At 48.1% G+C, this 26,057-nt stretch overlaps 1 pseudogene; it reads left to right on the top strand.

The window, feature by feature from the left end:
* The first annotated feature begins 494 nt into the window (after positions 1–494).
* LOC135535295 (GDNF family receptor alpha-4-like) lies at positions 495–25,383 on the top strand (annotated as a pseudogene).
* Positions 25,384–26,057: the final 674 nt, after the last annotated feature.

Genomic DNA, 26,057 nt, shown 5'->3' with positions numbered 1-26,057 from the left:
TGCATTCTAAAAGATGACATATCATAAACTAGTCCTAACCCTAAACTCTGACCTCTAACCATAACCAGTAACCCCTGACCTCTAACCCCAACCCCTGACCTCTAACCCCTGACCTCTATCCCTAACCCCTCACCCCTAACCTCTAATCCCTGACCTCTAACCATAACCTCTAACCCCTGTCCTATAACCCCTTACCTCTAACTCTAACCCCTGACCTCTAATCCCTTACCTCTAACCATAACCCCTGACCTCTAACCCCTGATCTCTAACCATAATCCCTGATCTCTAACCCTAACCCTGACCTCTAACTCTAACCCCTGACCTCTAAACCGAACCTCTAACCCTAACCCCTGACCTCTAATCCCTTACCTCTAACCATAACCCCTGACCTCTAACCATAATCCCTGATCTCTAACCCTATCCGCTAACCCTAAACTCTAACCCCTGACCTCTAACCCCTGACCTCTAACCACTGCTGTTTCTATTTTCCCCAGGGCTCCCCTATTTGTGTCTGCGGGGAGGGACAGGAGCTGTCTACAGGCTGGGGACACCTGCTCCAGTGTGTGCGTGCAGCCCTCGTCTGCGGACGCTGAGACAGTGTGTGGCGGGGACGGCAGTGTGAAGCTGGGCCCTGGGGCCAGGAACCAGTGTGAGCGCAGTCACGGCCCTGCTGTCCTCCGCTGCACGGCTGCCAGTGTAAACGAGGCATGAAGAGAGAGAAGAACTGCCTCAGTATCTATTGGAGTCTGCACCAGTCTGTCCTGCATGGTGAGACAATAACACCTAACCCTAATCTATATTACCAGTCTGTTTAACACCTAGCCCTAATCTATAGCACCAGTCTGTTCTACATGGTGAGATTATAACACCTAACCCTAATCTATATTACCAGTCTATATAACACCTAGTCCTAATCTATAGTACCAGTCTATATAACACCTAGTCCTAATCTATAGTACCAGTCTATATAACACCTATTCCTAATCTATAGTACCAGTCTATATAACACCTAGTCCTAATCTATAGTACCAGTCTATATAACACCTAGTCCTAATCTATATTACCAGTCTATATAACACCTAGTCCTAATCTATAGTACCAGTCTATATAACACCTAGTCCTAATCTGTATTACCAGTCTATATAACACCTAGTCCTAATCTATATTACCAGTCTGTTTAACACCTAGCCCTAATCTATAGCACCAGTCTGTTCTACATGGTGAGATTATAACACCTAACCCTAATCTATATTACCAGTCTATATAACACCTAGTCCTAATCTATAGTACCAGTCTATATAACACCTAGTCCTAATCTATAGTACCAGTCTATATAACACCTAGTCCTAATCTATAGTACCAGTCTATATAACACCTAGTCCTAATCTATAGTACCAGTCTATATAACACCTAGCCCTAATCTATAGTACCAGTCTATATAACACCTAACCCTAATCTATAGTACCAGTCTATATAACACCTAGTCCTAATCTGTATTACCAGTCTATATAACACCTAGTCCTAATCTGTATTACCAGTCTATATAACACCTAGTCCTAATCTGTATTACCAGTCTATATAACACCTAGCCCTAATCTATAGTACCAGTCTATATAACACCTAGTCCTAATCTATAGTACCAGTCTATATAACACCTAGTCCTAATCTGTATTACCAGTCTATATAACACCTAGTCCTAATCTGTATTACCAGTCTATATGACACCTAGTCCTAATATATAGTACCAGTCTATATAACACCTAGCCCTAATCTATATTATCAGTCTATATAACACCTAGTCCTAATCTATAGTACCATTCTATATACTTTTCAGCCTGTCTATAATTTTCAATCATATTTCTAGCCTAATCTATAGTACCAGTCTGTCCTACATGTTTAGACTATAGCATTTAGGGACAGGGGAGTTGAGAGAGGACAGGGAGAGAGAGAGAGAGGACAGGGAGAGAGAGAGGACAGGGAGAGAGAAGACAATGAGATAATGGGACCGGTTGAGAGAGAGAGGGACAGGGATATTGAGAGAGGACATTGAGAGGGAGAGAGTAGACAAAGAGATAACGGGACAGGGAGAGAGAGGGACGGGGAGATTGAGATAGGACAGGGAGAGAGAGAGAGGACAGGGAGAGAATGGGACAGGGAGAGAGAGGGACAGGGAGATTGAGAGAGGACAGGGAGAGAGAGAGAGGACAAGGAGGGAATGGGACAGGTTAAGAGAGAGAGGGACAGGGATATTGAGAGAGGACAAGGAGAGAATGGGACAGGTTGAGAGAGAGAGAGGGACAGAGAGATTGAGAGTGGACAGGGAGAGGGAGAGAGAAGACAAGGAGATAATGGGACATGGAGAGAGAGGGACAGGGAGATTGAGAGAGGACAGGGAGAGAGAGAGAGAGGACAAGGGGAGAATGGGACAGGTTGAGAGAATGGGACAGGTTGAGAGAGAGTGTCAGAGAGAGAGGGAGAGAGAGAGGGACAGGGAGAGACTAACTGTCTCAGTATCTAATGGAGCCTGCATAGTGAGACCACAGGAAAGGCGAGGGGAGATGTCAGGGGTCAAAGATCAGACACGGGGTCAAGGAACCCTAGTCTGTAACTACTTTGTCAGCTCGACTGTATGTCCACCTACTTCAATTACTAAACATTTATTGGGTGATTCCTGAAAACATTGACGTGTGTCTGTCTGCAGGACTGAGTCTGGTGGAGAGTTACCCGTACGAACCAGAGGAGAGGGGCTTCGACTACGTACGCCTGGCCTACATGGCTGCAGGTGAGTGTTTCCCCTGGGGGTAGATAGAGGGGCTTCGACTACGTACGCCTGGCCTACATGGCTGCAGGTGAGTGTTTCCCCTGGGGGTAGATAGATGGGGGCAGCTATAGTCCTGTGCCTCTATCACTGCAGGTGAGTGTTTCCCCTGGGGGTAGATAGATGGGGGCAGCTATAGTCCTGTGCCTCTATCACTGCAGGTGAGTGTTTCCCCTGGGGGTAGATAGATGGGGGCAGCTATAGTCCTGTGCCTCTATCACTGCAGGTGAGTGTTTCCCTGGGGGTAGATAGATGGGGGCAGCTATAGTCCTGTGCCTCTATCACTGCAGGTGAGTGTTTCCTGGGGGTAGATAGATGGGGGCAGCTATAGTCCTGTGCCTCTATCACTGCAGGGGAGTGTTTCCCTGGGGGTAGATAGATGGGGGCAGCTATAGTCCTGTGCCTCTATCACTGCAGGTGAGTGTTTCCCCTGGGGGTAGATAGATGGGGGCAGCTATAGTCCTGTGCCTCTATCACTGCAGGTGAGTGTTTCCCCTGGGGGTAGATAGATGGGGGCAGCTATAGTCCTGTGCCTCTATCACTGCAGGTGAGTGTTTCCCCTGGGGGTAGATAGATGGGGGCAGCTATAGTCCTGTGCCTCTATCACTGCAGGTGAGTGTTTCCCCTGGGGGTAGATAGATGGGGGCAGCTATAGTCCTGTGCCTCTATCACTGCAGGTGAGTGTTTCCCCTGGGGGTAGATAGATGGGGGCAGCTATAGTCCTGTGCCTCTATCACTGCAGGTGAGTGTTTACCCTGGGGGTAGATAGAGGGGGCCTGCAGACAACTCTCGTAACCTGTCTGTGTGTCTACCCTGGGACCAACTATACTAACCTGTCTGTGTGTCTACCCTGGGACCAACTATACTAACCTGTCTGTGTGTCTACCCTGGGACCAACTAGACTAACCTGTCTGTGTGTCTACTCTGGGACCAACTAGACTAACCTGTCTGTGTGTCTACTCTGGGACCAACTAGACTAACCTGTCTGTGTGTCTACCCTGGGACCAACTATACTAACCTGTCTGTGTGTCTACCCTGGGACTAACTAGACTAACCTGTCTGTGTGTCTACCCTGGGACCAACTAGACTAACCTGTCTGTGTGTCTACCCTGGGACCAACTAGACTAACCTGTCTGTGTGTCTACCCTGGGACCAACTAGACTAACCTGTCTGTGTGTCTACCCTGGGACCAACTAGACTAACCTGTCTGTGTGTCTACCCTGGGACCAACTAGACTAACCTGTCTGTGTGTCTACCCTGGGACCAACTAGACTAACCTGTCTGTGTGTCTACCCTTGGACCAACTAGACTAACCTGTCTGTGTGTCTACCCTGGGACCAACTAGACTAACCTGTCTGTGTGTCTACTCTGGGACCAACTAGACTAACCTGTCTGTGTGTCTACTCTGGGACCAACTAGACTAACCTGTCTGTGTGTCTACCCTGGGACCAACTAGACTAACCTGTCTGTGTGTCTACCCTGGGACCAACTAGACTAACCTGTCTGTGTGTCTACCCTGGGACCAACTAGACTAACCTGTCTGTGTGTCTACCCTTGGACCAACTAGACTAACCTGTCTGTGTGTCTACTCTGGGACCAACTAGACTAACCTGTCTGTGTGTCTACCCTGGGACCAACTAGACTAACCTGTCTGTGTGTCTACTCTGGGACCAACTATACTAACCTGTCTGTGTGTCTACCCTGTGACCAACTAGACTAACCTGTCTGTGTGTCTACCCTGGGACCAACTAGACTAACCTGTCTGTGTGTCTACCCTGGGACCAACTATACTAACCTGTCTGTGTGTCTACCCTGGGACCAACTCTCGTAACCTGTCTGTGTGTCTACCCTGGGACCAACTCTCGTAACCTGTCTGTGTGTCTACCCTGGGACCAACTCGTAACCTGTCTGTGTGTCTACCTGGGGCCAACTCTACGTAACCTGTCTGTGTCTACCCTGGGATAACTAGATAACCTGTCTGTGTGTCTACTCTGGGTAACTAGACTAACCTGTCTGCCTTGTCTACCCTGGGTTCAACTAGACCAACCTGTCAATGTGTCCTCTAGGACCAACTAGACTAACCTGTCTGTGTGTCTACTCTGGGACCAACTAGACTAACCTGTCTGTGCGGCCACTCTCTGGACCCCAACTAGACTAACCTGTCACTGTGTGTCTACCCTAGGACCAACTAGGCTTAACCTGTCTGTGTGTGTCTACCCTGGGACCAACTAGACTAACCTGTCTGTGTGTCTACCCTGGGACCAACTAGACTAACCTGTCTGTGTGTCTACCCTGGGACCAACTAGACTAGCCTGTCTGTGTGTCTACCCTTGGACCAACTAGACTAACCTGTCTGTATGTCTACCCTGGGACCAACTAGACTAACCTGTCTGTGTGTCTACTCTGGGACCAACTAGACTAACCTGTCTGTGTGTCTACTCTGGGACCAACTAGACTAACCTGTCTGTGTGTCTACCTGGGACCAACTAGACTAACCTGTCTGTGTCCACCCTGGGACCAACTAGACTAACCTGTCTGTGTGTCTACCCTGGGACCAACTAGACTAACCTGTCTGTGTGTCTACCCTTGGACCAACTAGACTAACCTGTCTGTGTGTCTACTCTGGGACCAACTAGACTAACTGTCTGTGTGTCTACCCTGGGACCAACTAGACTAACCTGTCTGTGTGTCTACTCTGGGACCAGCTATACTAACCTGTCTGTGTGTCTACCCTGTGACCACTAGACTAACCTGTCTGTGTGTCTACCCTGGGACCAACTAGACTAACCTGTCTGTGTGTCTACCCTGGGACCAACTAGACTAACCTGTCTGTGTGTCTACCCTGGGACCAGCTCTCGTAACCTGTCTGTGTCTACCCTGGGACCAACTCTCGTAACCTGTCTGTGTGTCTACCCTGGGACCAACTCTCGTAACCTGTCTGTGTGTCTACCCTGGGACCAACTCTTGTAACCTGTCTGTGTGTCTACCCTGGGACCAACTAGACTAACCTGTCTGTGTGTCTACTCTGGGACCAACTAGACTAACCTGTCTGTGTGTCTACCCTGGGACCAACTAGACTAACCTGTCTGTGTGTCTACTCTGGGACCAACTAGACTAACACTACTCTGGGACCAACTAGACTAACCTGTCTGTGTGTCTACTCTGGGACCAACTAGACTAACCTGTCTGTGTGTCTACTCTGGGACCAACTAGACTAACCTGTCTGTGTGTCTACCCTGGGACCAACTAGACTAAAGCCTGTCTGTGTCTACTCTGGGACCAACTAGACTAACCTGTCTGTGTGTCTACTCTGGGACCAACTAGACTAACCTGTCTGTGTCTACCTGGGACCAACTAGACTAACCTGTCTGTGGTCTACTCTGGGACCAACTAGACTAACCTGTCTGTGTGTCCACCCTGGGACCAACTAGACTAACCTGTCTGTGTGTCTACCCTGGGACCAACTAGACTAACCTGTCTGTGTGTCTACTCTGGGACCAACTAGACTAACCTGTCTGTGTGTCTACTCTGGGACCAACTCTCGTAACTGTCTGTGTGTCTAACCAACTAGACTAACCTGTCTGTGTCTACCCTGGGACCAACTCTACGTAACCTGTCTGTGTGTCTACTCTGGGACCAAGTAGACTAACCTGTCTGTGTGTCTACTCTGGGACCAACTAGACTAACCTGTCTGTGTGTCTACCCTGGGACCAACTATACTAACCTGTCTGTGTGTCTACCCTGGGACCAACTATACTAACCTGTCTGTGTGTCTACTCTGGGACCAGCTAGACTCCTGTCTGTGTCTACCCTGGGACCAACTAGACTAACCTGTCTGTGTGTCTACTCTGGGACCAACTAGACTAACCTGTCTGTGTGTCTACCCTGGGACCATGTCGTGATATGTAACTTTTAAGTTTTAAGCATACCGACTTCGGCCACTTCAATATCATGGTTTGTGTTTTCAACAACACAATAAATAGACTATGTCAATCTGGACAAACAGAAAACACATCCCTCCCTGCCTTGTAGTCTTATCCAATACGTAGTCAGGCAGATTTTTGTTTAAATCTGAAAAATCCTGAGCCGTCAGAATTACTGATTTATCTGTTCAAACAGTTAACCAAATAGCAATCCAGACTACCTGCATTGACTCATCACATACACTGCTGCCACTGTTTATCTGTCACTGTATTCCTAGTTATGTCTACATATCTACCTCAATGACCTCATAGCCCTGCACATCGACTCAGTACCGGTACCTCTGTATATAACCATGTTATAACCTGGTACTCCCTGTATATAACCATGTTATTACCTGGTACTCCCTGTATATAGCCATGTTATTACCTGGTACTCCTGTATATAGTCATGTTATTACCTGAGTGCTCCCTGTAAATAACCATGTTACCTGGTACTCCCTGTATATAACCATGTTATTACCTGGTACTCCCTGTATATAACCATGTTATTACCTGGTACTCCCTGTATATAGTCATGTTATTACCTGGTACTCCCTGTATATAACCATGTTATTACCTGGTACTCCCTGTATATAACCATGTTATTACCTGGTACTCCCTGTATATAACCATGTTATTACCTGGTACTCCTGTATATAGCCATGTTATTACCTGGTACTCCTGCACATTGACTCAGTATTGGTACTCCCTGTATATAGCCATGTTTTTTATTTGCCTCGTACCCCTGCACATTGACTCAATTTACTATTTAGTCAGTAAGAGTCTGAAATGTCAGGAATCACATAAGATGGGTTGATCAGGAATCACATAGATGGGTTAAGTCAGGAATCACGTAGATGGGTTAGTCAGGAATCACATAGATGGGTTAGTCAGGAATCACATAGATGGGTTAGTCAGGAATCACATAGATGGGTTAGTCAGGAATCACATAGATGGGTTAGTCAGGAATCACATAGATGGGTTAGTCAGGAATCACATAGATGGGTTAGTCAGGAATCACATAGATGGTTTAGTCAGAAGGCTTCATTTGGTGTTGTGAAGGGATAGAAATGGAGGAGCTGGCTCTCTGCTCTTCATTCACCCTCAATATACACACACACACACACACAAACACACACACACACACACACACCCACACACACACACCAATCTGAACCATCTTCATTAACCCTCCAAAATATGATATTAGACGATGAGGGCTAATTAAACTAAGACAGTGTCCAGACAGAACAGACACGTCAAACACTTGATTCATGTTATATTTAGTACCTTCTACAGATAAGACTTATTTTAGATTACTTTTTAATTTACATTGAATGAATCCTTTTCATTTAATTTCCAGATGCAGGAGGCTTATCACTAAAAACTTCAATTAGTCTTATTAATCATTGGGACAGACACTCTGTATGGGTCCTGGTCAGAAGACATCCTGTTTGGGTCCTGGTCAGAAGACACTCTGTATGGGTCCTGGTCAGAAGACACTCTGTATGGGTCCTGGTCAGAAGACACCCTGTATGGGTCCTGGTCAGAAGACATCCTGTTGGGGTCCTGGTCAGAAGACACTCTGTATGGGTCGTGGTCAGAAGACACTCTGTATGGGTCCTGGTCAGAAGACACCCTGTATGGGTCCTGGTCAGAAGACACCCTGTATGGGTCCTGGTCAGAAGACACCCTGTATGGGTCCTGGTCAGAAGACACCCTGTATGGGTCCTGGTCAGAAGACACCCTGTATGGGTCCTGGTCAGAAGACACCCTGTATGGGTCCTGGTCAGAAGACACTCTGTATGGGTCCTGGTCAGAAGACATCCTGTATGGGTCCTGGTCAGAAGACATCCTGTTGGGGTCCTGGTCAGAAGACATCCTGTTGGGGTCCTGGTCAGAAGACACCCTGTATGGGTCCTGGTCAGAAGACACTCTGTATGGGTCCTGGTCAGAAGACATCCTGTTGGGGTCCTGGTCAGAAGACACCCTGTATGGGTCCTGGTCAGAAGACACCCTGTTTGGGTCCTGGTCAGAAGACACCCTGTATGGGTCCTGGTCAGAAGACACTCTGTATGGGTCCTGGTCAGAAGACACTCTGTATGGGTCCTGGTCAGAAGACACTCTGTATGGGTCCTGGTCAGAAGACACTCTGTATGGGTCCTGGTCAGAAGACACTCTGTATGGGTCCTGGTCAGAAGACACTCTGTATGGGTCCTGGTCAGAAGACACTCTGTATGGGTCCTGGTCAGAAGACACTCTGTATGGGTCCTGGTCAGAAGACACTCTGTATGGGTCCTGGTCAGAAGACACCCTGTATGGGTCCTGGTCAGAAGACACCCTGTATGGGTCCTGGTCCAGGGGACACCTGTGTGGGTCCTGGTCAGAAGACACCCTGTATGGGTCCTGGTCAGAGAGCACCCTGTATGGGTCCTGGTCAGAAGACACTCTGTATCATGGGTCCTGGTCAGAAGACACCCTGTATGGGTCCTGGTCAGAGGCCATCCTGGTGGAGGTCCTGGTCAGAAGACACCCTGTATGGGTCCTGGTCAGAAGACACCCTGTATGGGTCCTGGTCAGAAGCACCCTGTGGGTCCTGGTCAGAAGACACCCTGTATGGGTCTGGTCAAGAAGACATCCTGTTGGGGTCCTGGTCGAAGACCATCTGTATAGATTGCGTGGTCAGAAGACACTCTGTATGGGTCTGGTCAGAAGACACCCTGTATGGGTCCTGGTCAGAAGACATCCTGTATGGGTCTGGTCAGAAGACACTCTGTATGGGTCCTGGTCAGAAGACACCCTGTATTGGTCCTGGTCAGAAGACACCCTGTTGGGGGTCCTGGTCAGAAGACATCCTGTTGGGGTCCTGGTCAGAAGACACCCTGTATGGGTCCTGGTCCAGAGACACCCTGTATGGGTCCTGGTCCAGAAGACACCCTGTATGGGTCCTGGTCAGAAGACATCCTGCCTTGGGTCCTGGTCAGAAGACATCCTGTATGGGTCTGGTCAGAAGACACTCTGTATGGGTCCTGGTCAGAAGACACCCTGTATTGGTCCTGGTCAGAAGACACCCTGTTGGGGTCCTGGTCAGAAGACACCCTGTTGGGGTCACAGGTGAAGACACCCTGTTGGGGTCCTGGTCAGAAGACACCCTGTATGGGTCCTGGTCAGAAGACACTCTGTATGGGTCCTGGTCAGAAGACATCCTGTATGGGTCCTGGTCAGAAGACATCCTGTTGGGGTCCTGGTCAGAAGACATCCTGTATGGGTCCTGGTCAGAAGACACTCTGTATGGGTCCTGGTCAGAAGACACTCTGTATGGGTCCTGGTCAGAAGACATCCTGTATGGGTCCTGGTCAGAAGACACCCTGTATGGGTCCTGGTCAGAAGACATCCTGTTGGGGTCCTGGTCAGAAGACACCCTGTTGGGGTCCTGGTCAGAAGACACCCTGTATGGGTCCTGGTCAGAAGACACTCTGTATGGGTCCTGGTCAGAAGACATCCTGTATGGGTCCTGGTCAGAAGACATCCTGTTGGGGTCCTGGTCAGAAGACATCCTGTTGGGGTCCTGGTCAGAAGACACCCTGTATGGGTCCTGGTCAGAAGACATCCTGTTGGGGTCCTGGTCAGAAGACATCCTGTTGGGGTCCTGGTCAGAAGACACTCTGTATGGGTCCTGGTCAGAAGACACTCTGTATGGGTCCTGGTCAGAAGACACTCTGTATGGGTCCTGGTCAGAAGACACTCTGTATGGGTCCTGGTCAGAAGACACTCTGTATGGGTCCTGGTCCAGAAGACACTCTGTATGGGTCCTGGTCAGAAGACACTCTGTATGGGTCCTGGTCAAGAAGACATCCTGTTGGGGTCCTGGTCAGAAGACACTCTGTATGGGTCGTGGTCAGAAGACACTCTGTATGGGTCCTGGTCAGAAGACACTCTGTATGGGTCCTGGTCAGAAGACACTCTGTATGGGTCCTGGTCAGAAGACATCCTGTTGGGGTCCTGGTCAGAAGACAATCTGTATGGGTCTGGTCAGAAGACACCCTGTTGGGGTCCTGGTCCAGAAGACACCCTGTATGGGTCCTGGTCAGAAGACACCCTGTATGGGTCCTGGTCAGAAGACACCCTGTATGGGTCCTGGTCCAGAAGACACCCTGTATGGGTCCTGGTCAGAAGACACCCTTTATGGGTCCTGGTCAGAAGACACCCTGTATGGGTCCTGGTCAGAAGACACCCTGTATGGGTCCTGGTCAGAAGACACCCTGTATGGGTCCTGGTCAGAAGACCTCTGTATGGGTCCTGGTCCAGAAGACACCCTGTATGGGTCTCTGGTCAGAAGACATCCTGTTGGGGTCCTGGTCAGAAGACACCCTGTATGGGTCCTGGTCAGAAGACACCCTGTTTGGGTCCTGGTCAGAAGACACCCTGTATGGGTCCTGGTCAGAAGACACTCTGTATGGGTCCTGGTCAGAAGACACTCTGTATGGGTCCTGGTCAGAAGACATCTGTATGGGTCCTGGTCAGAAGACACCCTGTATGGGTCCTGGTCAGAAGACACTCTGTATGGGTCCTGGTCAGAAGACACTCTGTATGGGTCCTGGTCAGAAGACACTCTGTATGGGTCCTGGTCAGAAGACACTCTGTATGGGTCCTGGTCAGAAGACACTCTGTATGGGTCCTGGTCAGAAGACACCCTGTATGGGTCCTGGTCAGAAGACACCCTGTATGGGTCCTGGTCAGAAGACAACCTGTATGGGTCCTGGTCAGAAGACACTCTGTATGGGTCCTGGTCAGAAGACACTCTGTATGGGTCCTGGTCAGAAGACACCCTGTATGGGTCCTGGTCAGAAGACACCCTGTATGGGTCCTGGTCAGAAGACACTCTGTATGGGTCCTGGTCAGAAGACACCCTGTATGGGTCCTGGTCAGAAGACATCCTGTATGGGTCTTGGTCAGAAGACACTCTGTATGGGTCCTGGTCAGAAGACACCCTGTATTGGTCCTGGTCAGAAGACACCCTGTTGGGGTCCTGGTCAGAAGACATCCTGTTGGGGTCCTGGTCAGAAGACACCCTGTATGGGTCCTGGTCAGAAGACACCCTGTATGGTCCTGGTCAGAAGACACCCTGTATGGGTCCTGGTCAGAAGACACCCTGTATGGGTCCTGGTCAGAAGACACCCTGTTGGGGTCCTGGTCAGAAGACACCCTGTTGGGGTCCTGGTCAGAAGACGCCCTGTTGGGGTCCTGGTCAGAAGACACACTGTTGGGGTCCTGGTCAGAAGACTGGGGGTCCTGGTCAGAAGACACCCTGTTGGGGTCCTGGTCAGAAGACACCCTGTTGGGGTCCTGGTCAGAAGACATCCTGTTGGGGTCCTGGTCAGAAGACACCCTGTATGGGTCCTGGTCAGAAGACACCCTGTATGGGTCCTGGTCAGAAGACACCCTGTATGGGTCCTGGTCAGAAGACATCCTGTATGGGTCCTGGTCAGAAGACATCCTGTATGGGTCCTGGTCAGAAGACACTCTGTATGGGTCCTGGTCAGAAGACACCCTGTATTGGTCCTGGTCAGAAGACACCCTGTTGGGGTCCTGGTCAGAAGACATCCTGTTGGGGTCCTGGTCAGAAGACACCCTGTATGGGTCCTGGTCAGAAGACACCCTGTTGATTCCTGGTCAGAAGACACCCTGTATGGGTCCTGGTCAGAAGACACCCTGTATGGGTCCTGGTCAGAAGACATCCTGTTGGGGTCCTGGTCAGAAGACACCCTGTATGGGTCCTGGTCAGAAGACACCCTGTATGGGTCCTGGTCAGAAGACACTCTGTATGGGTCCTGGTCAGAAGACATCCTGTTGGGGTCCTGGTCAGAAGACATCCTGTATGGGTCCTGGTCAGAAGACATCCTGTTGGGGTCCTGGTCAGAAGACACTCTGTATGGGTCCTGGTCAGAAGACACTCTGTATGGGTCCTGGTCAGAAGACATCCTGTTGGGGTCCTGGTCATCCTGTTGGGGTCCTGGTCAGAAGACATCCTGTATGGGTCCTGGTCAGAAGACATCCTGTTGGGGTCCTGGTCAGAAGACATCCTGTATGGGTCCTGGTCAGAAGACACTCTGTATGGGTCCTGGTCAGAAGACACTCTGTATGGGTCCTGGTCAGAAGACACTCTGTATGGGTCCTGGTCAGAAGACACTCTGTATGGGTCCTGGTCAGAAGACACCCTGTATGGGTCCTGGTCAGAAGACATCCTGTATGGGTCCTGGTCAGAAGACATCCTGTTGGGGTCCTGGTCAGAAGACATCCTGTATGGGTCCTGGTCAGAAGACACCCTGTATGGGTCCTGGTCAGAAGACACTCTGTATGGGTCCTGGTCAGAAGACATCCTGTTTGGGTCCTGGTCAGAAGACATCCTGTTGGGGTCCTGGTCAGAAGACATCCTGTATGGGTCCTGGTCAGAAGACACCCTGTATGGGTCCTGGTCAGAAGACACTCTGTATGGGTCCTGGTCAGAAGACATCCTGTTTGGGTCCTGGTCAGAAGACACTCTGTATGGGTCCTGGTCAGAAGACACCCTGTATGGGTCCTGGTCAGGGTTAGGGACCACTACATAGGGGACAGGGTTAGGGACCACTACATAGGGGACAGGGACCACTGCATAGAGGACAGGGTTAGGGACCACTACATAGGGGACAGGGACCACTACATAGGGGACAGGGACCACTGCATAGAGGACAGGGTTAGGGACCACTACATATGGGACAGGGTTAGGGACCACTACATAGGGGACAGCGTTAGGGACCACTACATAGGGGACAGGGTTAGGGACCAGACTTAAAGTCAACATTTACTCAATCAAATGTATTTTTAAAATGTATATATAGTTATTATTTATTAATGAAGCTGTTTTTACATAATCCGATGTCACAAAGTGCCATGCCTTGATTTGTTTTCAGTAGATGAGGTGGGCATAGCGACGGTGAACCGTTGTCTGGACGCGGCGTGTAACGTGGACGGGACGTGTCAGAAGCTCCGTACGGAATACGTCTCGGCCTGCATCCAGCCGTCGGCCCGCTCAGGCCCCTGTAACAGAGCCAGGTGTAACAAGGCTCTCAGGAAGTTCTTCGACCGGGTCCCTCCTGACTACACCCACCAGCTGCTGTTCTGCCCCTGCACAGGTAGGAAAGGGGGGTAGTGTGTAGTGTGGGTGTGTATAGTGTGTGGGTGTGTATAGTGTGTGGGTGTCTAGTGTAGTGTGTGAGTGTGTAGTGTGTGTAGTGTGTGGGTTTGTGTGTGTGTGGGTGTGTGTGTGTGTGTGTGTGTGAGTGTAAGTGTAGTGTGTGGGTGTGTGTGAGTGAGTGTAAGTGTAGTCTATGGGTGTGTGTGTCTGAGTGTAAATGTAGTGTGTGGGTGTGTGTGTGAGTGTAAGTGTAGTGTGTGGGTGTGTGAGTGAGTGTAAGTGTAGTGTGTGTCTGAGTGTAAATGTAGTGTGTGGGTGTGTGAGTGAGTGTAAGTGTAGTGCGTGGGTGTGTGTGTGAGTGTAAGTGTAGTGTGTGGGTGTGTGTCTGAGTGTAAATGTAGTGTGTGGGTGTGTGAGTGAGTGTAGTGTGTGAGTGAGTGTAAGTGTAGTGTGTGGGTGTGTGAGTGAGTGAGTGAGTGAGTGAGTGAGTGTAATGTGTGGGTGTGTGTGAGTGAGTGTAAGTGTAGTGTGTGGGTGTGTGTGTCTGAGTGTAAATGTAGTGTGTGGGTGTGTGTGTGAGTGTAAGTGTAGTGTGTGGGTGTGTGTCTGATTGTAAATGTAGTATGTGGGTGTGTGTCTGAGTGTAGTGTGTGAGTGAGTGTAAGTGTAGTGTGTGGGTGTGTGAGTGTAAGTGTAGTGTGTGGGTGTGTGTTTGAGTGTAGTGGGTGGGTGAGTGTGGAACTAACCCAGTCTAGCCTGTCCAGACATGGCGTGCGCTGAGAAGAGGAGACAGACCATCATGCCAGCCTGCTCCTACGAGGACCAAGACAAACCCAACTGTCTGGCTGCACTGCGCATCTGTAGGAACACTACATGCAGGTAGGGCTGGGTGGGCTGGGTGGGTTGGTGTATGGGTGGGTTGGCTGGGTGGGTGGGTGTATGGGTGTATGGGTGGGTGTATGGGTGGGTTGGCTGGGTGGGGGTGGCTGGGTGGGTTGGTTGGGTGGGTTGGCTGGGTGGGTTGGTGTATGGGTGGGCTGGCTGTGTTGGTGGGTATATGGGTCGGTTGGCTGGGTGGTTTGGCTGGGTGGGTGGGTGGGTGGCTGGGTGGGTGGGTTGGCGGGTATATGGGTGGGTTGGCTGGGTGGTGGTTTGGCTGGGTGGGTGGGTTGGCTGGGTGGGTTGGCTGGGTGGGTGTATGGGTGGTCCGGGTTGGGTGGGTATATGGGTGGGTGGGTTGGCTGGGTGGGTGTATGGGTGGGTATATGGGTGGCTGGGTTGGTGGGTTGGTGGGTATATGGGTGGGTTGGCTGGGTGGGTGTATGGGTGGTGGGGATGGGTAGGTATATGGCTGGGTGGGTGGGTGGGTGGGTGGGTTGGCTGGGTGGGTGGGAGGTTGGCTGGTTGGGTGGGTGGATGTGCAGCTTTGTGTGTTCGCATGTATGTTTGTGTGGGTGTGTTGAGACCATACGTTTCCAAAGAGTCTAGATGTATTTTGTTGGGGGTCCAGTTCAACATACTATACTGTTGGAGGGTCCAGTTCAACATACTATACTGTTGGATGGTCCAGTCCAACATACTATACTGTTGGAGGGTCCAGTTCAACATACTATACAGTTGGAAGGGGTCAGTTCAACCTACTATACTGTTGGAGGGTCCAGTTCAACATACTATACTGTTAGGTGGTCCAGTTCAACATACTATACTGTTGGAGGTCCAGTTCAACATACTATACTGTTGGAGGGTCAGTTCAACATACTACACTGTTGGATGGTCCAGTTCAACATACTATACTGTTGGATGGTCCAGTTCAACCTACTATACTGTTGGATGGTCCAGTTCAACCTACTATACTGTTGGAGGGTCCAGTTCAACCTACTATACTGTTGGATGGTCCAGTTCAACCTACTATACTGTTGGATGGTCCAGTTCAACCTACTATAGTGTTGGAGGGTCCAGTTCAACATACTATACTGTTGGATGGTCCAGTTCAGCCTACTATACTGTTGGATGGTCAGTTCAACCTACTATACTGTTGGAGGGTCCAGTTCAACATACTATACTGTTGGAGGGTCCAGTTCAACCTACTATACTGTTGGATGGTCCAGTTCAACATACTACTATGGTATACTGTTGGAGGGTCAGTTCAACATACTATACTGTTGGAGGGTCCAGTTCAACATACTATACTGTTGGAGGTCCAGTTCAACCTACTATACTGTTGGAGGTCCAGTTCAACCTACTATACTGTTGGATGGTCCAGTTCAACATACTATACTGTTGGAGGGGTCCAGTTCAACATACTATACTGTTGGATGGTCCAGTTCAACATACTATACTGTTGGAGGGTCCAGTTCAACATACTATACTGTTGGAGGGTCCAGTTCAACATACTATACTGTTGGAGGGTCCAGTTCAACCTACTATACTGTTGGATGGTCCAGTTCAACATACTATACTGTTGGATGGTCCAGTTCAACATACTACTATGGTATACTGTTGGAGGGTCCAGTTCAACATACTATGCTGTTGGAGGGTCCAGTTCAACATACTATACTGTTGGAGGTCCAGTTCAACCTACTATACTGTTGGAGGGTCCAGTTCAACCTACTATACTGTTGGATGGTCCAGTTCAACATACTATACTGTTAGGAGGGTCAGTTCAACCTACTATACTGTTGGATGGTCCAGTTCAACATACTATACTGTTGGATGGTCCAGTTCAACATACTACTATGGTATACTGTTGGAGGGTCAGTTCAACCTACTATACTGTTGGAGGGTCCAGTTCAACATATATACTGTTGGATGGTCCAGTTCAACATACTATACTGTTGGAGGGTCCAGTTCAACCTACTATACTGTTGGAGGGTCCAGTTCAACATACTATACTGTTGGAGGGTCCAGTTCAACATGCTACACTGTTGGATGGTCCAGTTCAACATACTATACTGTTGGATGGTCAGTTCAACATACTATACTGTTGGAGGGTCCAGTTCCAGCATACTATACTGTTGGAAGGTCCAGTTCCACCTACTATACTGTTGGTGGTCCAGTTCAACATACTATACTGTTGGAGGGTCCAGTTCAACATACTATACTGTTGGAGGGTCCAGTTCAACATACTATACTGTTGGATGGTCCAGTCCAACATACTATACTGTTGGATGGTCCAGTTCAAAATACTATACTGTTGGAGGGTCCAGTTCAACCTACTATACTGTTGGATGGTCCAGTTCAACATACTATACTGTTGGATGGTCCAGTTCAACATACTATACTGTTGGATGGTCCAGTCCAACATACTATACTTTGGATGGTCAGTTCAACATACTATACTGTTGGAGGGTCCAGTTCAACATACTATACTGTTGGAGGGTCCAGTTCAACATACTATACTGTTGGAGGGTCCAGTTCAACATACTACTATGGTATACTGTTGGAGGGTCAGTTCAACATACTATACTGTTGGAGGGTCCAGTTCAACATACTATACTGTTGGAGGGTCCAGTTCAACCTACTATGCACTGTTGGATGGTCCAGTTCAACCTACTATACTGTTGGATGGTCCAGTTCAACCTACTACACTGTTGGATGGTCCAGTTCAACATACTACTGTTGGATGGTCCAGTTCAACATATACTATACTATTGGAGGGTCGGTTCAACATACTATACTGTTGGATGGTCAGTTCAACATACTATACTGTTGGATGGTCCAGTTCAACATACTATACTGTTGGAGGGTCCAGTTCAACCTACTATACTGTTGGATGGTCCAGTTCAACATACTACTATGGTATACTGTTGGAGGGTCCAGTTCAACATACTACTATGGTATACTGTTGGAGGTCCAGTTCAACATACTATACTGTTGGATGGTCAGTTCAACATACTATACTGTTGGAGGGTCCAGTTCAACATACTATACTGTTGGATGGTCCAGTTCAACATACTACTATGGTATACTGTTGGAGGGACCAGTTGAACACACTACACTGTTGGATGGTCAGTTCAACATACTATACTGTTGGAGGGTCCAGTTCAACATACAATACTGTTGGATGGTCCAGTTCAACATACTACTATGGTATACTGTTGGAGGGTCCAGTTCAACATACTATACTGTTGGATAATCCAGTTCAACATACTATACTGTTGGATGGTCCAGTTCAACATACTATACTGTTGGAGGGTCCAGTTCAACATACTATACTGTTGGATGGTCCAGTTCAACATACTACTATGGTATACTGTTGGAGGGTCCAGTTCAACATACTATACTGTTGGAGGGTCCAGTTCAACATACTACTATGGTATACTGTTGGAGGGACCAGTTGAACACACTACACTGTTGGATGGTTCAGTTCAACATACTACTATGGTATACTGTTGGAGGGACCAGTTGAACACACTACACTGTTGGATGGTCCAGTTCAACATACTACTATGGTATACTGTTGGAGGGTCCAGTTCAACAGACAATACTGTCAGATGGTCAGTTCAACATACTACTATGGTATACTGTTGGAGGTCCAGTTCAACATACTATACTGTTGGATAATCCAGTTCAACATACTATACTGTTGGAGGGTCCAGTTCAACATACTATACTGTTGGAGGGTCCAGTTCAACATACTATACTGTTGGATGGTCCAAGTTCAACATACTATACTGTTGGATGGTCACGTTCAACCTACTATACTGTTGGAGGGTCCAGTTCAACATACTATACTGTTGGAGGGTCCAGTTCAACATACTATACTGTTGGAGGGGTCCAGTTCAACATACTATACTGTTGGATGGTCCAGTCCAACATACTATACAGTTGGAGGGGTCCAGTTCAACCTACTATACTGTTGGAGGGTCCAGTTCAACCTACTATACTGTTGGAGGGTCCAGTTCAACATACTATACTGTTGGATGGTCCAGTCCAACATACTATACTGTTGGATGGTCCAGTTCAACATACTATACTGTTGGAGGGTCCAGTTCAACCTACTATACTGTTGGAGGTCCAGTTCAACATACTATACTGTTGGAGGGTCCAGTTCAACATACTATACTGTTGGAGGGTCCAGTTCAACATACTACTATGGTATACTGTTGGAGGGTCCAGTTCAACATACTATACTGTTGGAGGGGTCAGTTCAACATACTATACTGTTGGAGGGTCCAGTTCAACCTACTATACTGTTGGATGGTCCAGTTCAACCTACTATACTGTTGGATGGTCCAGTTCAACCTACTACACTGTTGGATGGTCAGTTCAACATACTACACTGTTGGATGGTCCAGTTCAACATACTATACTGTTGGAGGTCGGTTCAACATACTATACTGTTGGATGGTCCAGTTCAACATACTATACTGTTGGATGGTCCAGTTCAACATACTATACTGTTGGAGGGTCCAGTTCAACCTACTATACTGTTGGATGGTCCAGTTCAACATACTACTATGGTATACTGTTGGAGGGTCCAGTTCAACATACTACTATGGTATACTGTTGGAGGGTCCAGTTCAACATACTATACTGTTGGATGGTCCAGTTCAACATACTATACTGTTGGATGGTCCAGTTCAACATACTACTATGGTATACTGTTGGAGGGACCAGTTGAACACACTACACTGTTGGATGGTCCAGTTCAACATACTATACTGTTGGATGGTCCAGTTCAACATACTATACTGTTGGATGGTCCAGTTCAACATACTACTATGGTATACTGTTGGAGGGTCCAGTTCAACATACTATACTGTTGGATAATCCAGTTCAACATACTATACTGTTGGATGGTCCAGTTCAACATACTATACTGTTGGAGGGTCCAGTTCAACATACTATACTGTTGGATGGTCCAGTTCAACATACTACTATGGTATACTGTTGGAGGGTCCAGTTCAACATACTATACTGTTGGAGGGTCCAGTTCAACATACTACTATGGTATACTGTTGGAGGGACCAGTTGAACACACTACACTGTTGGATGGTTCAGTTCAACATACTACTATGGTATACTGTTGGAGGGACCAGTTGAACACTACACTGTTGGATGGTCCAGTTCAACATACTACTATGGTATACTGTTGGAGGGTCCAGTTCAACAGACAATACTGTTGGATGGTCCAGTTCAACATACTACTATGGTATACTGTTGGAGGGTCCAGTTCAACATACTATACTATTGGATAATCCAGTTCAACATACTATACTGTTGGAGGGTCCAGTTCAACATACTATACTGTTGGAGGGTCCAGTTCAACATACTATACTGTTGGATGGTCCAGTTCAACATACTATACTGTTGGATGGTCAATTTCAGCCTGCTACATTTGGAGGGTCCAGTTCAACATACTATACTGTTGGAGGGTCCAGTTCAACATACAATACTGTTGGATGGTCACGTTCAACCTACTATACTGTTGGAGGTCCAGTTCAACATACTATACTGTTGGATGGTCCAGTTCAACATACTATACTGTTGGAGGGTCCAGTTCAACATACTATACTGTTGGAGGGTCCAGTTCAACATACTATACTGTTGGAGGGTCAGTTCAACATACTATACTGTTGGAGGGTCCAGTTCAACATACTATACTGTTAGGGTCCAGTTCAACATACTATACTGTTGGAGGGTCCAGTTCAACATACTATACTGTTGGAGGGTCCAGTTCAACCTACTATACTGTTGGATGGTCCAGTTCAACATACTATACTGTTGGAGGGTCCAGTTCAACATACTACACTGTTGGATGGTCCAGTTCAACATACTACACTGTTGGATGGTCCAGTTCAACATACTATGTGTTGGAGGGTCCAGTTCAACATACTACACTGTTGGATGGTCCAGTTCAACATACTATACTGTTGGATGGTCCAGTTCAACATACTATACTGTTAGAGGTCCAGTTCAACATACTACACTGTTGGATGGTCCAGTTCAACATACTACACTGTTGGAGGGTCAGTTCAACATACTATACTATTGGAGGGTCCAGTTCAACATACTATACTGTTGGATGGTCCAGTTCAACATACTATACTGTTGGAGGGTCAGTTCAACATACTACACTGTTGGAGGTCCAGTTCAACATACTATACTGTTGGAGGGTCCAGTTCAACATACTATACTGTTGGAGGGTCATGTTCAACATACTATACTGTTGGAGGGTCCAGTTCAACATACTAATATGGTATACTGTTGGAGGGTCCAGTTCAACATACTACATACTTGTCAAAGTCCAGTCCTAATCCCCAATTAAGATGTTTGGGAGGACATGGACCAGTTCATGTTTGAAAACCCACAAATGTCACTGAGTAAAGCAGTTCGTCATGGAAGAGTGGGCCAAAATTCCTCCACAGTGAAGTTTGAGACTGATCAATAACTTCAGGAAGTGTTTGGTTGGAGTCATTCTAACTAAAGGTGGCACAACCAGTTATTGAGTGGAACAGGGGAAATTCATTTTTCACACAGGTGCTTTATTTGTTCACTCAGGTTCCTTTGAGCTAATATTTTTTGGGGGTAAAGATTTGATTACATTCAGTACCAAAAATATGCAATATGAGGAAGGGGGCAAATACTTTTTCACAGCACTGGTGGAACAAACTCCCTCACGACGCCAGGACAGCGGAGTCAATCACCACCTTCCCGAGACACCTGAAACCCCACCTCTTCAAGGAATACCTAGGATAGGATAAGTAATCCTTCTCACCCCCTTAAATGATTTAGATGCACTATTGTAAAGTGGCTGTTCCACTGGATGTCAGAAGGTGAATTCACCAATTTGTAAGTCGCTCTGGATAAGAGCGTCTGCTAAATGACTTAAATGTAAATGTATGTATCTGGGGACGAGTATGAAAATATTTTAGAGTGTTGAAAGTTTCAAGAGCACAATGGTCTCTGTCATTGGGATTAGCAAAAAATATAGAACTACCCAGACTCTGTCGAGAACTGGCTGTCTGACCAAACAGCAACAGGCAAGAAGGACCTTGGTCAGGGGCGGTGACCAAAGAACCCAATGACCACTCTGACAGAACCACAGAGTTCCTTGGCACAGATGGGAGAACCTGCCAGAATGACATCAGTCTCTATAGCACTTCACCAATGGGTTTTATGGGAGAGTGGCCAGATAGAAGCCACTCCTGGGAAAAAGGCACATGAAAGACTTTGAAAGCATAAGGCAAAAGATTGTATGGTCTGAATGCAAAGCACTGTTGTCATGGAAATTCTAACCAAAAGGAAGCAAGACTGTTGATTCTTCAAGCAACAACTTTTTATTATAAGATTTGCAAATCTGGAGCGGTTAACAATCACTCAAAAGGTGCAGAATTAAGAGCCCAATGAACAAGAGTTGGGTCTCAGCTTTTATAACCTTTGTCTACATTGCAGTTTAACAGATGTGTGAGAGCGTGGTGGGAACATAGCGTACAAACAAGTCATAACGCCAGTTTCGTTACTATCTAGCTGATGCTGCTCCAGCTAGCCTATGTTGTTATCTTCATATCACCTCACAGCTGTGCCCTTGAAAGATACGAATAGGATGGAACAAAAAATTGGTCACTCTCAGATGGCCCTTTGTCTTTGGCCACGTGACTAAGTTACACTGAGACAAGAGAGGAAAAATACTTGCTTCTTCTTACATGACAGAAACAGACAGTGGAAATGTACAGGTTTAAAAACTATACAGCATGCGCAAACAGAGTTTGTTATTGTCCCCACCCTATTCCTCCCTTTTGAGACTAATTTCACCCTAATACTAAAATACAAGTAGCATGTACGTAATAATTCATAATGTAAGCCAATTATGTCATAATCTAAGCAAAATTCAACCAAGCAAAATTTAAAACATTGTAGGAGAGGGTTCTCTTACACTAAAGTACATTATCTTTGTAAATGGCTTCTGTTGAGCCTCTGAGTTTTTTTACCTTCATGGTTCCAAAATGTTCTTCAGGGAATCATCATTTATACAGTTACACAGAAATACACTCTTCATCTGTACAAAGAGGACAATCATCACGTTGACACTGTCCACAGTACAGGGTTCAGCATCGACCTCCTGCTTCTTCCAGCAATGTGGCTGTTATTGTTTGCTGGACTCCAGTCTGACCTGCGGTTGGCGAGTTGGAGTGTGGCTGTTATTTAGTCGCCGTGGGACTATGCTGGTGTTGCATACTTGCCTTGTACTGTTCTGCTCCTCCAAAGGAGCCATAAAATATCACAGCGTGAACCCACAGACCTCTCTATGGCTCTTTACCTCCATCTTGGTCGCGGGAAGAGGAGGAGAGGAGAGAGGAGTTCTATATGATGATGATGATGAGGGACTCGGGGTGTTAGTGGGTACGAAATTTATGGTACTGTATATCATAGCAGATCCATATGAATCTAATACCCTTGGTCTAGCAGTCGTTAGTCTAATACCCTTGGTCTAGCAGTCATTAGTCTAATACCCTTGGTCTAGCAGTCGTTAGTCTAATACCCTTGGTCTAGCAGTCATTAGTCTAATACCCTTGGTCTAGCAGTCGTTAGTCTAATACCCTTGGTATGATCATTAGTCTAATACCCTTGGTCTAGCAGTCATTAGTCTAATACCCTTGGTCTAGCAGTAATTAATCTAATACCCTTGGTATAGCAGTCATTAGTCTAATACCCTTGGTCTAGCAGTCATTAGTCTAATACCTTGGTATAGCAGTCATTAGTCTAATACCCTTGGTATAGCAGTCATTAGTCTAATACCCTTGGTATAGCAGTCATTAGTCTAATTCCCTTGGACTAGCAGTCATTAGTCTAATACCCTTGGTATAGCAGTCATTAGTCTAATACCCTTGGTATAGCAGTCATTAGTCTAATACCCTTGGTATAGCAGTCATTAGTCTAATTCCCTTGGGCTAGCAGCCAGGAGATCTTATACATTTTGTTCTATGAGATAATCTTCATCAGCTAACATCACTTTGGCATTTATGTAATACAGCGTGCTGTGGGTAAGGCTCTGCATCTGTGGTAGCCATGAGTGGGTAAGTCTCTGTGGTAGCCATGTGTGGGTAAGGCTCTGTGGTAGCCATCTGTGGGTGAGGCTCTGTGGTAGCCATGTGTGGGTAAGGATCTGTGGTAGCCATGAGTGGGTAAGGCTCTGTGGTAGCTATGTGTGGGTAAGGCTCTGTGGTAGCCATGTGTGGGTAAGGCTCTGTGGTAGCCATGTGTGGGTAAGGCTCTGTGGTAGCCATGTGTGGGTAAGGCTCTGTGGTAGCCATGTGTGGTAAGGCTCTGTGGTAGCCATGTGTGGGGTAGGCTCTGTGGTAGCTATGTGTGTGGGTGCTCTGTGGTAGCCATCTGATGGTAAGGCTCTGTGGTAGCTATCTGTGGGTAGGCTCTGTATTGGCCATCTGATGGTAGGCTCTGTGAGTAGCCATGTGTGGAGTAGGCTCTGTGGTAGCCATGTGTGGGTAAGGCTCTGTGGTAGCTATGAGTGGGTAAGGCTCTGTGGTAGCTATGAGTGGGTAAGGCTCTGTGGTAGCCATCTGATGGTAAGGCTCTGTGGTAGCCATGTGTGGGTAAGGCTCTGTGGTAGCTATGTGTGGGTAAGGCTCTGTGGTAGCCATGTGTGTGTAGGCCCTGTGGTAGCCATGTGTGGGTAAGGCTCTGTGGTAGCCATGTGTGGGTAAGGCTCTGTGGTAGCCATGTGTGGGTACGGCTCTGTGGTAGCCATGTGTGGGTAAGGCTCTGTGGTAGCCATGTGTGGGTAAGGCTCTGTGGTAGCCATGTGTGGGTAAGGCTCTGTGGTAGCCATGTGTGGGTAAGGCTCTTTGGTAGCCATGTGTGGGTAAGGCTCTGTGGTAGCGATGTGTGGGTAAGGCTCTGTGGTAGCCATGTGTAGGTAAGGCTCTGTGGTAGCTATGAGTGGGTAAGGCTCTGTGGTAGCCATGTGTGGGTAAGGCTCTGTGGTAGCCATGTGTGGGTAAGGCTCTGTGGTAGCCATGTGTGGGTAAGGCTCTGTGGTAGCCATGTGTGGGTAAGGCTCTGTGTTAGCCAGGTGTGGGTAAGGCTCTGTGGTAGCCATGTGTGGGTAAGGCTCTGTGGTAGCCATGTGTGGGTAAGGCTCTGTGGTAGCCATGTGTGGGTAAGGCTCTGATGAGTAGCCATGTGTGGGTAAGGCTCTGTGGTAGCCATGTGTGGGTAAGGCTCTGTGATAGCCATGTGTGGGTAAGGCTCTGTGGTAGCCATGTGTGGGTAAGGCTCTGTGGTAGCCATGTGTGGGTAAGGCTCTGTGGTAAGTGATGGATGTTGTATTCTGCATTCCTCCCTCCTCCTCCCCAGGTCCCGCTGGGCCCAGTTCCAATATGACTGCCAGCCCTCAGAGCATGTTTCCAGCGGTTGTAAGCAGGACAACTACGCAGTCTGTCTCCTTGCCTACACCGGCCTCATAGGTAAGAACTAACACTAACAGGTTTGTTAATAATAGGCTTGCAAAACTGGACGGATAAAATTTGCAGATTGTAAGATGCTCCCGTTTATTCAAATGAAACCTGGGGGTAAGCTGGGTAGATGGTGGAGGAATGCAGGTGAGACAGGGGGAGGAAGGCAGGGGAGACGGGAGGAAGACAGGTGAGTAAGGGGGGGAAGAAGACAGGTGAGTAAGGGGGGAGGAAGGCAGGGGAGACGGGAGGAAGGCAGGTGAGTAAGGGGGGAGGAAGGCAGGTGAGGAAGGGGGGAGGAAGGCAGGTGAGTAAGGGGGAGGAAGGCAGGTGAGTAAGGGGGGAGGAAGGCAAGTGAGTAAGGGGGGAGGAAGTCAGGTGAGTAAGGTGGGGAGGAAGGCAGGTGGAGTAAGGGTGGGGGGAGGAAGGCAGGTGAGTAAGGGGGAGGAAGGCAGGTGAGTAAGGGGGGAGGAAGGCAGGTGAGTAAGGGGGGGAGGAAGGCAGGTGAGTAAGGGGGGAGGAAGGCAGGTGAGTAAGGTGGGAGGAAGGCAGGTGAGTAAGGGGGAGGAAGGCAGGTGAGTAAGGGGGGAGGAAGGCAGGTGAGTAAGGGGGGAGGAAGGCAGGTGAGTACGGGGGGGAGGGAAGACAGGTGAGTAAGGGGGAGGAAGACAGGTGAGTAAGGGGGG

Source organism: Oncorhynchus masou, unplaced genomic scaffold (genome assembly GCF_036934945.1).
Source record: "Oncorhynchus masou masou isolate Uvic2021 unplaced genomic scaffold, UVic_Omas_1.1 unplaced_scaffold_4736, whole genome shotgun sequence".
Taxonomy (NCBI): domain Eukaryota; kingdom Metazoa; phylum Chordata; class Actinopteri; order Salmoniformes; family Salmonidae; genus Oncorhynchus; species Oncorhynchus masou.
The sequence above is the reverse complement of the archived record's forward strand: the minus strand, read 5'-3'. Positions and strand labels throughout refer to the sequence as shown.